Source organism: Taeniopygia guttata, chromosome 8 (genome assembly GCF_048771995.1).
Source record: "Taeniopygia guttata chromosome 8, bTaeGut7.mat, whole genome shotgun sequence".
Classification (NCBI taxonomy): Eukaryota; Metazoa; Chordata; class Aves; order Passeriformes; family Estrildidae; genus Taeniopygia; species Taeniopygia guttata.
In genome coordinates this window covers 13,085,010-13,101,432 of record NC_133033.1, presented here as the reverse complement: position 1 = coordinate 13,101,432, position 16,423 = coordinate 13,085,010, and the positions used below count along the sequence as shown (strand labels likewise).

Below are 16,423 nucleotides of genomic sequence, written 5' to 3'. Positions count from 1 at the left end.
GGTAACACAGGAAACGTACTCCGCTTTTTTTCCCAGCTCTGTCTCCTCTTGTCTCCTTAGAAAAGTTAAGCATTCCGCTTTAGTCTTTCCTATATCAAGTCACACAAATTTCTTTTTCCAAAGTCACCTAAATGCTTTCAGTACAGAAAAAAATAAAAGAGAAAAAATAGAAGAAAAAAAAAGAATTAAGATTTTTTTAAAAATTGCTCTGTTTATCTAGAGCTAAACAAAAATGAAAGACCACTCCCAACAGTAAAACAAGTCCATCCTATCTGATGCATTTGTCTAACTGAAAACCAACCAAACAGCAGCATCCCTTCTATTTACTGCTAGGAGGAAAAACCTAATGTCACTTTTGGATACAATTACACATGCACTCCACCAAAGTTTAAAAAGCAATTTAACTGAATGGTAAGTTGTCATGAAAATTAAATTATATATATTAAAAAAAAAAAACCCTATCAATGTAAATCAAATCATGAAGTAACCATGTAGTTTTCATCCAACTGGAAGTAAACTGCTTTCCTCCCAAAAGACACTACCCTTACCTTAAAATGTCTCAAGTTTGTTTGCCGTAATGGGATGAGCTCTCTAGATAAAAATCCCTTCAATGCAAGTGGCACAAAGCTTCCGTGAATAAAGCTATAAATCTTAAGTACATTGTAATTAAGCCTTCATCCTATCTAACCTTTAGCACACACCCAAAAAACTGGGAAGCCATCAGGCAACATTAATTTCTGTTCTCACACAGCAAGAACAAAAGTATGCTCGTGGTTTTTTTTCTCTAAGAGAGCGAAATCTCAAATCTCACTTTCTGCAAATAGTGCCCTTAGATTAATGAAGAACATTCACAAAATGAATGCATACACATTGAGCATACGCCCTGTGTCAACTTTAATTTTCACTGGGAAAATAAACTCCAAAATACAACCTTTCAAGGTTTCACTTTTTTTTTTTTTTTTAAAGAAAACAAATAAATAAAAAAAAACCCAAAAAATTCCACCCGAAACAAAACCATGGAGGAGAAACCTATTTCAGTAGGATACAGCCATTTCAGTACTGATATTTCAGTATGGCTACAGCCATTACATACGATAAATATAAGACAAATTTTGGGTGTTCACTTCAAGAGGATGGGACTGCTGCAAATGAAGCTCTTCTTTGCTGATGGAATATTTTTAACAGTCGGATCATCAGCCAGTTACTATGAAATTCTATTATACACCTGCTCAAATGAGGAAATAAAGAAAGCAGGGGGAAAAAAAGCCAACAACTTTTTGGAAAGATGATGCTCTATTCAAGCACGGGTAACATTACTGCCTGAAGGGCAAAAGGATTTCTTCTCAATTTCAGATTATGTCAGCCTGCACCTCCCCTCTCTCTTCACAACAACTCTCAGCCTACACCCGTGTTCCTGGCACAGAAGCTCAACCAGGAATGCACCACTGCTTAGGCACTTTCTCTCCTTTAAACACTTTATACTGATTTACACAAGAATCACCCTTACCAATTGACAGTCTAAGAAATACTTGTTAGACTAAAGCAAATAAAAGCTGCTGGAGACACACCCAATGAAATAGTTATGAATTGGTCTTCTGTAGAACACTCATTTTGTTCAAAATGAAGATTCAATCATTATTCATTCTGGGAAAGCAGGTTTTTCCAAATTGGTCACTTCACATTGAAAAAGTCTAAAAAACAGTGTAATAGTCTAATGAAAGGATACCTGGATCAGATGAAAAGAATTCTGCCTACCATCAACACAGACATCGGGAATTTGCCAGAGAAATTCAGAGTCAACAGCAGAACTTGTTCTCAGAAATATTTTCTTAAAATGTCACTTTATTTAAAAGCAATGCTGCCTACTGAGAAGGAATTGTTTCTGAACACTGCTCACCCCAGCGTAGACTGCACTGCTGAAAAAAATTACAGAGAATACATAGAAAAGTGAATTAAAGTCTCCTTCTGGCATGTGATCGCTCTCCACCACTGCAGCACTGATTTCACAGTAAGGCTCTCTCTATGCACACCCGAGCCCATCATCAGCAGAGCAAGTCTGATAGTCAGGAACAAGGTCGGTCATCCCCTCCCCAGCTGCCAGAAACAACTTTTAGCAGTAATCGGCGTTATTATTCTGTCATCTGGATTCAGAGCAGTAATCGGTGTGAGGCGTCGACTGATGGGAAAACACCAACAGAGGGCACAAAGGAAAGCAGCAGCCCAACCTAAACGAGAGACTGGGGATTTTATCACATCCACAGGCAACTGGATAAACAGAAGTACTCTAATTTTTAAAGCATCGTTTTCCAGTGATACATCGTTTTGCCGCTACTTCACTGACACGATCCATTTCCAACAGTTGCCGGCACAAATGGAACCATGAAGGAGCTGCACCTCTCCAGCACTGGGGCACACCCAGTGCTCCGCTGCTCCCACACTGTCCCCACCACGGAAACAGCAAAAAAGCCCAAGAAATGGGAAAATTCCCTTCTTTACCATAAAATGTATAAACACTCCCACATCAATCTATGAATCAAGACATCCGTTATTTAAATATTAAACACAATTTGCACAGTATCAGAACTCGGGATCTTAAATAGCACTCTCCATTCACGGTATTTCATTCCAGTTTTGTAGCCCATTGCAATAAAGTAACACATCATGAACGTAAAAAAACCACTCATCTGTGCTACATTTTAGAAAAACTGCTCCCCCTTTTCCCCTATACTGTCTGTTTTGCAAAAGGAAGTATCTTTCTTGCGTGATAAACACATTGTGAAACAATTGTAAAGAAAAAAGATTTAGAGTTATTTAGTACACCAAGGAACAAAACAGGCAGACCGAGACTCTACCATATTTGTATGAGGAAATGGCAAAAAAATAAATCTCTTAAGACAAAAAAGCCCTGCTCTACGTTAACAGGAAAATATTCCTAATACTGAATCTACGTAAGAAACACAAGTAGCTTCTTATTAAGTCTAACTAGATTTTCTCCGAAGCTAGTGACTCTCACTACTGAAACACAGACATTGATACTTAAATCTTTTTGTGTAAATGTTAGTGTTTATAATGTGCTCCTAAGGGATTAAGATTAGAAAAAAAAATAACCACACAACCAGGACAGGCCCCATTTCTCTCAGCCCATGATCACTTGTCAAGCCATGATTAATGCTGTGCTCTGTAGAGGGAGACATTACATCTAGGCTACAACAGACCTAAATTTTACCCTAAGGCAGAAGTCTGATTTAAACATCTCTATTCAAAGTGACATTTGTCCTCTCTTTTCAACCAGTTTCCTCTGAAATTCCAGTAAACTGACTTTGTGACCTACAAATGGTCCATTGATTCTAACTTGTCGTGTTGCCTGTCCTTGTAGCAAAGTTAGTTTTGGTGACGGAATGAAGCAAGATGCTATGCATTCAAGAAAAATACAGGAGCTGAGTCCATTAGGTGCTCTATTAAATGCTCCATTGGATAACAGCAACTAGAATTCATGGCTATAAGGATTCCAGATTACACAGAAGAGCTCAAGATGAATACTAAGGTCAACATCAGAAATCAGAAAATATTTTTATATTGACAAGTAACAATGGCCTTCATATTCTGAGGTGATGAGCAAAGATTTTTTTTTTTGTATTACAGACAAGAACATGGCCATCGTCAGAGCCACCCTGAAAAGTAATTACATTTTATCTCTCCCCTTTCACTCTGAAATGTCTGCTAAGGTATTTACATTTGTCTGTTACAAGAACAACAAGTGAAAAAACTAGTTGTTATCACTTATCTCAAGTAAATACTATTTCTCCAGTGAATGGCATTATTCCATCTATTTTATAAAGTTATTGTTAGATCCTCCGATTTATCTGTAACTGCTATTGTAGGAATAAAAATAAGACATGCTTATACTTTATAAAGAAATAGACAAATAGCAGACCTGGACATGTAGAATAGTCAATATCCTTCCTACTGAACATGAAAAATGGCAACATTTGATAATATTAAGCAATTTAGACAGTGCTGGCAAGTTCCTACTAGCCAAGGTAATCTTATTTCTGATGTTTTTCAGGGTAAATTGATTTTTTCCCCCTCCTCTTAGCTGCTCTGATAATTGAACAAACATATACATGCGTGATGGGATTTTACTTTGCAGACAACACACAAAACATCCCCCAAACATGGAGTATCTTACTCATAAAAAAGCATTTTTGCTGTAATTAAGCAAACTGTATTTAAGCTTGCTTTGTGCCAGAGTAACAACCAACAGCATTTTGCTAGAGACTGCACTCTACCTGCAGGTGTTGAGCATTGTGCTTGCTTCAGTCAGGCTGCAATGCTTTTTACTATCCTGCATTTCTAAATAATTTGGGTAAATGGCAAGCTAGAGTTGGTTGAATCATTATAGTACCTCATGAAAATCTGAAAGAATGAATTCATGACATATGCATATTACATATTCTTCTAAAACCCATAAAATGCTCCATTTAATATAACAATTCATAGCTTGGAGATGCTATGATTCTGAATTTGAAGACTTTTTTTCTTCCTCCTTTTGGAAGCAATTTCTAGTTAACTATCAGTTTGCATCTAGAGAATGCTGTCAGATCGTAGCACACACTAAGCAAGTGTATTTCTATAACTAAATTGCTGATATTAAGTGACACAATCTTCCCAGTCCATGCTGTAGAAACATATCTTGTATATTACAGGCTGAAAGAAACATGAACTCCTAGAAAATTATCTACTGAAGAGGGCCTGTCATCTTTCACTTTCTAAATGAAGAATGTTAAAAGGAATCACATTTGCTAAATAAAGACTACAAGTATTTTCTACACCAGGTATATATTCAAATTAAATCACAAGTTACCAATATTCCAGAGCCACCTGCTACTTTTATTTTAAAAATGCTGGAAACTAAATGCAGCTATCTTCGAAAACTATTTAAATATTAAACACGATTGCTAACAGTATTGAGAATGGCCTTAAAATAGGTTGTTGTTTTTCCAGTTTTCTTGACATCCAATTACAACATGATGGTTAAAATGTTTTACCTGTTTCAAACAGAGGGTGTTTTTAGAAATAATAGACAGCTTTTAAGTTTAAAAGCTGCACATAAATACTTAAGGAAGTGAATTTCTCGCAATTTCAAATCACTTTTGTACATCACAAACATCAATCCTAAAAAATGCTTTGAAAGAGTCTGTTTAACATGACATCTCCAAGCACCGTGACTGACTACAAATTTCCCTAGCCTGTTCTCTGAACTGTCTTGGTTCATAAGTGACTGCTTGTTTACCTGTGCATGGATATGACTTCCACTACACACCACACGTAGTTTAACTTCTTCACTTGCAGCTGACTAGGTAAAAATCACTATTTGCTACTTCCAGTTCCTGTATAATCAATCATCCACAAATATTCTGTAGTGGAAATGCAGAGGAGTTACAGAGCATTTTTGGATATAAAGTGTTACGTGTAGATTATCTGTCAATAATATTAGGCAGGAGGAGCCATAGTACAAGGTAACAGAATTTTCTTACAGGTATGTCAACATTTTGGGTGGACAGAGGATGAGCAAGGGCTTGGAAATAAACTTTTAGTCCAAATTTCACTAAAAACTTACGATTGTGTTTCTGTGCTCTCTAGATGTTAAACAATGCTTTCTACTGTATGGCTATTATGATTTACATTAATTTATGACACACTATTAGAAATGTATTTCAAATAAAACTTTGATAAATATTTTGTCTAACTAGAGATTTCTCTCTCCAAAACCTTTAAGTGAAAGTTATGGACTTTTTAAAAAAGCTGTAATTCAAAACTGTAGGAAATTTTCTTCATCACAACTATTATCATTTAAAAATATCTATTCATCAAAATGTCATGTTTACATATCACATTTCAGAATAAAACCAGCCATATTATTACATACTATTAACCATAAAGAAAGACTATACTACCTTGCTTATTTAAACTTTAATAAGGTGCTTCCTTACTAGAGACTAGGATTCCTGAATAACCCCCTTTCCTGATTTTACACATTCAAAATGGTAAGAGATAAAACATTGAGAAAGCTTCTGAAGTGATCAAATAAGAACTAACTAAGCGCACTCTGGCTTTTTTAAAGCTTTCCTCTTGCTCATTTTAAGAAGGGAAACACCCAGAAGCCTGGTGTTAATGTCTCTGCTGATTGTGAAAATTGCAGCAATAAAAACTCCAACTGCTTGTTTTAAATTAAGACTTGCAAGACTACATGTGAGATCTGTATCTTTACATTAGTTTTTATAACATTTGGAAGTTTGGTTGCCTGCTTTGATGTTGGTCTATTAATGAGCAGGGGAGCCAAAAGCCAGAAAAAAAAAAAAAAGTTTACTGGAAATTCTCAAGTCAAAACCTGAAGTAATTGGTTTGTTCTACCCCACATGATTCCACATCCTGATTCCCCCACCTACCAGCTCCCTGAGCTATCTGAACGTCTCTGCTTTTTTACTGTTGCCAACACATAGTAACCCAGAGTGATTGAAAATGGCAGCTGAAGTGCTGCTGGAGCACATTAATTTTTCTCTAAGTGGTCCAATTTTGTCATCTGAATGTTGAAAATCTTCTTTTTACTACTTTTTTACCTTTAGAGATTTGTCGTATTTGGGGTTGCCCTCACATAAACCAAAGTGCAACATTTCCAAGACAATTTTTAGATTATCCTTAATGGCTGAAAGGATAATGCGCTTTCTTTATAGCCCTCTGCATTCAAAGCAGACTAGTTAACAGCAACTTAAGTGTGATAATGGCAATTACATCAATATGTTCCTTTTACACCACCAAAAGGTACTACTTCAGACAGATGAAGACATTAGGTAAATAAACTGCTGGAAATTACCTGAAAGTAATTATCTAATTTTAGGGCCACTAAAAACATCTATTTACAAAATGCCCAAATAGCCGTGTCCATCTAAGAATAACAGAAATCTATATAAATTACTTGATCAACTGGAGTGTTTTTCACCAAGACATACCATATATACTCAGTTCCTGCATTACATGAAAGGAAATTGAAGCCTGAAATTGAATATCCTACTCTAAAGGCACATCACTTTCATGGCAGTAAAAGAAACACCCCCCAAATGGTGAATCAGAAGAAAAAAAAAAAAATTAAACAAACCCACCCAAACAACAGACCAAATGCTACATATCAGTGACTTAAACCAACTTTTTAAAAACACAAAATACCTGTTTTAGTACCTGTATCACTCAAGTAAAAGATTTGGAAAGAAGCAATAGACAAGGAAAATTTAGGAAGTTCTTTTTTGCCAGAGATATAAACCAGAATACAGTTCCCAAGAAACATCTGGTCCCTGGAAAATGTCCCAACTTATTGATGGATAACTGAATTTTGCTTGGCTTTTGAGTTGCTGGATTATGAATATTGATTTGCAAAGGTAATAAAAGGGTAGGCCAGGCCACATCCCCTTTCAAACTCAAGAAAATAGTAACAAAAGAAGAAAAAACTATGAATATGAAGTCTCGTGAAACAACTTGCAATGCGATAAATGTTCTACACAGCCACCAAAACAGCACTACTGCCATAGCTGGTTGAGAATTATTTATTATAGGGTAATACTAACCACAAATTATGTTATCTTTGTAAACACAGTATCACTGATTAAATGAGATTACAAGATTTACTCATTTTCACTTTTTCTAGAATGATAAGGAAATGGAAGCATATGGCTGGTGGTGATCAAAACTTCTTTTAAAACTCTCCAAAAAATATCTATTATTCCAGCCTACCCACCCATTAAGGAAGGAAGCATATTTGTTTCAAAGGCCTGGAACCAAGAGGTCTTTTATTACAAGATTTCATTTGTTTTCTGAAGTAATTAGAAGGTCTTCCCCATTCATCCCTCCACGCAGTAAGGCAGTAACGTGTAGGCCATACCCAGAGCAAGAGCGCGGGAGAAAGCACTTTCTAAATCCCCCTCCCAGAAAGGAGGAATCAGAAACCACGCCACAGTGCCTGTCATAAAAGGTCACTTTTTTTGCTCGGAACAAACCATTAATCAATAGAGTGTAATTGTCCGAGCGCTTGCAAGGGCTCTGCAGCGGAGGGACCTTGGTTTTCACTCGCATAATTGCAAAACAGCAAAAGTTCAGAAACATAACCCAAATCCACCTCCCCATTTTACCCCTTTACAATTCCCACTGCCCTTTGGGCCTCTTCTTGGAAGCAAATGGAAGACAAGCTGAAGTTTTCTCAATTGAGCCGGAGCTAAGGAACCTTTGATATGCTAATACCCTCCTTCAAACGGTAAGAATTCACACTTGCATTAATTCAAACAATTTCTGCAGAATGATGCGAAATGGCACCTCTTTTCGTGGCAAGCAACAAAAGGAGGGAGCCGGGGCGTCTGAGGAAGCCAAACAGCAGAACATTTGTTCCGCAGGATTCCTTCCGTCGCGCACAGGGGCATTTCTGGGCAAAGAAAACACACCTGAGCACCAGCAGAGCTCTTTACTTTCTGACAAACTGCGCTCAAATCCCACCAGGGCCGGCGCAGACTAACAACAAGATGTTATTTTTAGAGCCAGACACAGCAACGGTGCCTCATGACACACTGTTTTCTGTCTCCAGATGGCCCCAGATTTCTACATGTGAAAATAAATAGAAATAAAAAGAAAAAAAAAAAAAAAAAAAGAAAAGAAAAAGAAAAAAAAAAGTTGTTCTCACTCCACAGCCGACAAAGGGTAATTTATTCCTTTTCCCACAGCCACCCCCCACCCCGCACGGGCTGGGAGCCGGGCGCTCGGCAGAGTTACACAAATAAACCCGCAACAGGTAATTATTTAGCGAGCGGATGCAACTTTGCGCGGGGCGCGCCGCGGAGCCCCGGGCCTGCTCGGCGGGCGGCCCCGGCCCGCAGCCCCCGCGGCGGGGCGGCCGGCGGCGGCGGGCGGGGCGGCCGCGGTGCCGCAGGTCCCTCCGCAGGGCGCGGGGGGGCGGCGGCGGAGCGCGGCCGTTCCGCGCGGGCGGAGCGCGGCCGTGCGAAGCGGCGGCGCTGCCCGCGCCCGGAGCCGCGGGCTCACCGAGCGGCGCAGCGCTCCCGCGGCGGCGGCCCCGCGGCGGCGGCGGGCGAGGCAGACCCGAAAGTAAGCGCATCCCCGCCGGCGGCTCGGCAGGGGAACATCCAGGAGTCAGGCAGCAGGCGCCGGCAGGAACGCGCGGCGAGGCTGCGGCGCGGGGCTCCACTTACCTATGTCTGGGAGCCGAAGGCGGGCCGGGGTCTGTGTCCCCGGCGGGACCCGCGGTCCGGGTCAGCCCGCCGAGCGCGGGGTGCGGGAGATCGCAGCGGAGTTAGTCCCGGGGCCCCGGCGGCGGCGCGGGAGCGGGCGGGCGGGCGGTGGGCTGGGGCGGGAGCGGGCGGCAGCCGGCGCTGCGGCTCGGAGGGCTGGGGCAGCGCAGAGCAGGGGCGGCTTCTTCTCCACGCAGCCGGCCGGGAGGGTCTTCTGGGTCTAAGTCAACATTTTCCTGCAGTTCCCCACACTCCGCTCCGCAGCAAACGCGCGATGCAGCCAGGCTCCCGCACGCACGCACACAAGAAATAAATTCAGTAAAAAAAAAAAAATTTAAAAAACCGAAATGGAGAGGAGGACGGGCGCAGTGCAGTGTGTGTGCCCAGCCTCGGGAGTCCCTTCTGTGAAGCGATCAGGAGACGATGCCAGCAGCTGGGGCAGCGGGGAACAACTCGAATGTTACAATGGACCCCCTCCTCCGTGTCTCTGTCGCTGCACTGACCGGATTCACATCTCCCGGGATGACATTCTGGCCTCTGGCGGAGTGCGGGGCCGGCCTCTCCTCAGATTTTCTCCTCTTCCTCCCCGTGCTGCTGCCCCGCAAACGACTGGAGATCGGGCGCTGAGCAAGTAACGCGCGCGGTAAAGGGAAAAACGCAATACATACACACCAAAAAAAAAAAAAAAAAAAAATCCCAATGAATGTATGGCAGCCTCTCCGTGCTCGTGCACCGCTCCGTCTGCGGCTGGGGAGCGCCAAGTCCTGACACGGACTCTCCGCCGGCTCTGAACTGGAGTCACCTCCAGCCTCCTCCCCCTCCAATCTCCACCCCTTCTCCCTGCGCTCCCACCCCTGGGCTCAGCTAATCATATAAACATATTATCACGTAGAGCGGCATCGGCGAAGGACAAAATTCTCCCCCTTCCTGTCTTTTTCCAGTCTCCCCCCCCGCCCTTCATTCATTTGAACGGGGGGGGATGGGGGGCTGAAGGCTAAATAGCGGCCGCTCGGCACCAGAGGCCGCGCAGACCGGCTGCGCGCTGGCGCTGCCCGCGCCGCCTCCGCGGATGCCGAGGGGCGCGCACCGCCGCGGAGCCGCTCGCCCGCCGCCGCGGAGCCGCCGGGCGCCCCTGCCCGGCGCCTCGGGCCCCGGCGCTGGCCGGGCCCGGGGCCTCGGGCCTGCCGCCACCCCCTCCAGCTGCCTCCCGGCGGCTGCAGGCGCGCAGGCCGGCCGGCCGGAGGCGTCCCCGCCGCACCTTCGTGCCCGTACCCGGCCGCGCAGCGATGCCGCGCACCCCGCCCGGTGCGGAGCTGCCCGGCCGGCTGGGCTCGCCGCGCCGGGCCGGCTCTCCGCACCGCACCGCCTGTTCCCCGCCTCCCCTTCCCCGGCATCACCCAAAAAATCGTTCACCGGCTGGGCGAGCAGCGAGAGAGGGCAAGCAGGGCGGGAAGACGTGGGGGTCCCGGCACCCCAGCGCCTTCACGGCTCCGCTGGTCCTTCCCTTCTTTCCTTCGCACTGACATGGCCCGGCTTCTGCCCGGCAGGGACGGCGCGCCGAGGCACAGCGATGCGTTAGGGAAAACATGTCAGGGCAGGGTAAACAGCACTTGGAAACGATTTAAAGGATACTCAGTTGACTCACTGCTGTGCTCGGATATAAAACCCAGTCTAGTAGCGTTGTTGCGTTCTCCCAAAAATCTGCTCTTAGAAACCAGGTCTGGGTGTCGTAGGGTTTGTGTTTCTCATCCGTATGGATGCAAAACACTGAGAATCCGCTCTGACCTTTCAGGATGTGCAACACGGGCAATTCCCAGCTCTCAAGGTCAGGGAGAGGCAGCTGGGCATTAGCGAGGGCCGGTGCCAGCGGGGGGCGAGGGCCGTGCGTGCGTCCCACGCTCCGCGCCCGCCCGGGGCTGCCGTGACCGGAGGGAGAGACAGCCGCGGTCAAAGCAGCTCAGCCTTGACCTGATAACTGCCCCCTGCCTTTGTTTGGGGATTTTAGCCATCCCCTCCCTCGCTGCAGCACTGAAATGAAATCCTCTCAACTGCCTCCACTCACGAAATCGCATGTACTAGGCCGGACCACTTGGGGCTTGCTCAACCGTTTCAGGTCCAAGGCACATTGACAATCCAGAGTACAACACCTACGCCACACCGGAGAATCAGCATCATTACCTTTGTTAATGGTAATGATTTTTTTTTATTTAATCATTTTGATGTCTCTGCATACCTGTGCAATTAAGTGTTTAGAAATTGTAGCATGTATTAAGAAAAACATTACATGATAAAAGGAGACTGTATCTTGAGGACTTTGCAATGTGGAGTAGTGAGAACCATAGAGCTGGTCCAGGGCTCTTCAAAACCACATTAAACTTTCAAGAATGCTTGCAACAGTCTCAGGGGTGAATATCTAGAAGTCACTGAAATATGGACATGCCATAGCCATGCTGACCTTCCTCAGTTCAGGGTGTCTGCCCAGGGGACTGGGGAGTGGAAGAACAATCTCAAGCTTTTGGGACCAAATCAGGAGTTCGGCCATAGTGAGCAGTGCACCTTCCTAAGGCTGATTTCAACTGGGTTAAATCTGCAAAATGCCTCAAACAGAATGGATGGACATCTGTCTCTGTAACAGTTTTGTACCTACTATATGTAGTTAAAAGTATGGGTTTCTGTAAGAGCAACATAGAGCAAAAGGGCAGAGTCTCTATTAAGTTCTTGGTGTATTGCTAATATAGCCAATTGCTCTTTCTTGCTATCCTTACAAACATCTGTATAAAGCCTAAGTAACCCCTTATGCATTCTTAGTGGAATCAAATTATAGAGACATTTTAATATATTGTATTAGAAGCTGATTTTCATTGAAAGGACTGGATGCATCTATTAAAGAAATATGTTTAAAAAGAGGGTCACAGAAATGGAGATATATATATTGACTTGCTATGATTTTACCAAAGTTTTATCATTAACAAGTCCTTCTTTCTCTTTCTTTCTTTCTCCCTCTCTCTCCCTCTTTATCTCTCTTTCTCTCTTTTCTTTCTTTCATATAATTGCAGATAAGCAGTGATACCCCTGAGCTAACAGACTTTTGCTTAGTTGATGAGAACAGGATTTAGCCACAAAACTGTCGATAATACAAGAATTATCTAGGGTTGATGGTTTTCCTTTGAGAGGACATGAGAGAGAGAAGTTCTTCTGTTTGCAACAAAAAAAACTCTGTTGGGTTCTCTAATTTTTTTTTCTGCCTACAAAAAGATTGAAAAGAACTGCAGAACTGGGCTTTGTGCTAATATTTGCAGAAGTCAAAATGAATTCACCTATGTGGATTCAAATGTAGGACTGAAGTTCAGTTTCCCTCTTTTCATCAAAAACTTCTGGAATCATATTTCTTTCTACATGCAGAGATGGAGTTTTACAACTCTTTTACAATGGCAGGCTGTAAAACTGAGTTTTAAACAATTGCTCAAAATGCAGAGACCTTTTAGCATTTGTTTCAAAAACACATGTTTCCATTAATTCTCATTAAAACTGCATTAAGATATAAGAATACCTGGCAGAGGTGTATATTGTTTTGGCAAGTATAATACTATTATTCAAATGATTAATTCTATTTCACATGAATCAGTGTATGTTTCTTTAAAAGAAAAATTGTACACACATGTACTCACAGCATATGTAATCTGATCCTTTAGTTTTCACTCAGCCACAATTATTGCCAGATTTGAATATTAATATGTAAGAAGGAATTATAACAAATCAAAATTTCACCAGTATGACTTCCTACTATTTGCTTTTTGACATATCCCTGTAAAATATGAATCTTATTCCATACAGAGAAGTAAAGACAAGTAGATTTTCCTTAAAATCTTGCTTTGCTGCAACAGTGCAAAACATTTACCTTGAACACACGAGAAGAAATATTACATTCTTACAAAATATTTAGTGATATTTTATCCCCACTCTGACTAATGTTAAATGTGTAATATTTCATGTTAAGGTGTATATTCTGTGTGTATTGCTCTCCAGTTGCTTTCATTAATCTGCTGGATGATGTCCTTGAAAAATTAAAAGCAAATCCATATCAATTTTTAAAATAATCATAATCGTGTATCAATTAGCATTTCCAGGGACCATGTATAGGACAGTAACAACTGGAAAAGACTGAGCTGTCAGCTGTGTACTTGAAGGAGATGCATCTGAGAAAGATGATTTAACTTGTGGCAAAAATTGGCCAAATTATGATGTCTGTAATATGATCTTATAGGCTGCTTTAGCTTTTTTTTTTTTTTTTTGGTCATAGAATTTTTATATCTGGCTATTCTTAAAAAGGTTAATTTAAAATGTTTCAGTACCATGATAAATAATATTTTGTATTGCCCTAAGTGTCAGTTCCCTCATGAGTAATGGCTTACACAGATTTTATGCAGCCTATTTTTTTTATTACTGGAGTTTTATGACTGAACTTTAAATACTAGCGACTGACATTTCCTCTTATCTGTCTGTACTCCTGTGAATAACGTATCAATGAACCTGTAATTAGATGTAATGTTGGCAAAGACTGACAGAAGAGGAAGTAAATATAGGTATGCATTATTATCAGCTAAAATTGGTGCACCGATATAAAGTCACAGTTTAATTACTGTGATGTAAAGAATTCATTCTTTACCCCATGGAAAAGTAAAAAACAATTACATTATTTTACCAGTTCAACATAAAACAAAAAAGAGAAAATTTTGCTTGTTTTATTCAGGAAAATCTCTAATTAGTTTTGCAGGCAAATTTATATAAATAAACTGTGAATGATACAATCCATAATAGGAAATATGCAATGTATTGCCTTAAAAGTTTGGAAATATATCTTGACAATTACTGGTCTTTTAAACTAAGTAATTGATTTTAGAGTCACTTGGGGAAAAAAAAATGAAACCCATCAATAAAATAAGAGAATTCTGCAGCTGTTTCTAACAAATAAATGTAATATGAATTTGCATTTTGCATAGTTTACTTCAGTAATCAATTTTAATGACTCATAATCTATATCATTATTTAAGAAATGACAAAATCATTGACTTATTCATAACACTTGCTAATTGTTTTTAAAAATAAATTCTACACATGACTAAGGAAACACCCATTTCCACTTGCTTTATGTTAAATCAACATCTAACCACTCATGGTGATTTCATTCAAAGAAAACAGAAGGAACACATTAGCTGTGTGGTTAAAGAGATTGATGGGCTTCAAACATTTTAACCGTGGATGGTTTTTTTCCAACTGTAGAGACGCATGTTTTTAATTTAAATAGCTTCAAGAAAATGAAGATCATTTTATTCCACAAAGCTGTTTTCTCTTGTTTCTTAGAAATTAATTTAATTTTGTTTAATTAAGTAATATTAGAAACAACCTTGTTCAGAGAAAATGCAGCTATGAAACAAAAGCATGTGCATGCCATATTAACTCGTATTCTGAAACAGAATTTTTGTCTCATATTAATAAATTAGAAGAGATCAATATAATTTTTGACAGTGAATTTAGACGCAGTTTTTAATGCTGTATTTTGCAGCTACCTCTCCACTCTCTGAGGTAAATCAGTGGGAGCAGTGAAGCTCAGTGTTCCTGAAGAAATACATTCCTTTGGAATTCAAGTATTTTGGATGTATGTTGGTGGAAAAAGTTTACAGTTTAATGCTGCAGGCATTTACAAAGGCCAAAGAGTTTTCAAGACTGAGCTGTTAGGAGTAACATAGCAGGATGCACTTAAAAAAGAAATGAGTACAATTCCCTGTTTTCATATGAAAAGCTCAGCACTGAAGCTTAAATGGTCATAGCAGGAAAGGAACTGCAGTGTTGAGCTCTTGGAGAAAGAGATATGTCATGAGATCCCAATTCTCCAAATAGGTTTGCACATTCCCTTTTCTCCAACTGCTAGGTCTGTATAGGCACACGTTCTGCATTTGGGCAAGAAAAAAATGCTTTGTTTTAGTTTTATTAAAGAGAGAAGCCCAAGAGAATGCTGAGAAATTACATAGATTTTTTTGTTTAAAATAAATACAATTTTGCCTGACAGGCAGGGAGCTCCTTCTCCTCCCCCCTTACACAACTATATTATACAATTTGCTATGACTTTGCTCAATCTCTGTAATTTGCAGTGAGATAAGTACCCCATGACTCAAACTGGCATGTGTGGTGGTCTCAGCATATTCTCATCATCTCTTCTTACCTCTTGCAACCCTCCTGCTCAATGTAAAAGAATGGTAATAATTTGCTTTATCAAATTCCAATTGGACTCCAATCTAGAACTTATATTTATTACACTGTGCTTTTAAGTATCATATTACCTAATATTCTGGGCACTCTTCTGTTGCTTCTGTATCACAAAATGAAAGGTAATGCAAAAAAAGATAAACAAAGAATTCAAAGGCAAATTATTGCACTTGCAAATATGAATCCATGAAGGCTTTTCTCTTCTTACCCAAACACCTCACTTAATCTGCACTGTTGAAATCCATATTCTTGATGGAACAGGCCTCTCTTTTTAAGGAGATGTGAACAGCTTTAAAAACCCATAAAGATTTAGATGCCTACATTGGGGATAAGGTTAAATTTACATTCTTGAGACGTTATGGGAAAAAGTACATCAAATTCTTGGACCACCGACCAGAACTGAGGTCTCCCCATTTCAGTTGATTGCCCAAATCATTAAGCTACAGAGTCATGTTCCCTCTGGTGCTCTCACTTTCTAGTACAGTGAATCATGAATCATCTTCTGCCTGGTGCAAGACTTGACTGACTGGAGAAGGAAATAGTCTCCACTTCTCCTGTTGTATTTCCTTCTCCGGTCAGGTTGTGGGTTAGAGAATTGTTTAGTTGGTGAGAAATGTGCACTTGAAACCTTTCAAGCAGAGGCGAGAACTGACCCTGTTTCATACACTGGAGAAGTCTCTAACTGCTAGTTGTAGAATAAAGCTACATTTTAAAAATAGTTTAGTGGCAGACTAACTGCATTCATGGGTATCAGATGCTCTCAGAGTTTGACTGTCACCTTTAACTACTCAGCTTTGTTTTACACAGAACCTTAGCTATAATATAGGTGCAGAGCTCCTTAGTATGGTTTATCTTGACTGAAGCAGCATTTGGCA

General features: G+C 41.0%; 1 protein-coding gene across 32 annotated transcripts in view; it reads right to left on the bottom strand.

Moving 5' to 3' along the window:
• ADGRL2 (adhesion G protein-coupled receptor L2) overlaps positions 1–16,423 on the bottom strand; it is a 385,203-nt gene that overhangs the window by 146,035 nt on the left and 222,745 nt on the right. For 19 of the 32 annotated variants that reach the window (XM_030279030.4, XM_072933015.1, XM_072933020.1 and 16 more), the window contains exon 1: positions 9,246–9,386. The exons of 11 other annotated variants lie outside the window; for them this stretch is intronic. The gene's annotated coding sequence lies outside the window, so the exon portion shown is untranslated. Of the gene's footprint in view, positions 1–19; positions 8,656–9,245; positions 9,387–10,697; positions 10,821–16,423 lie in introns of those variants that run through there. 2 more of the 32 variants (XM_072933012.1, XM_072933014.1) reach the window with 2 other exon arrangements.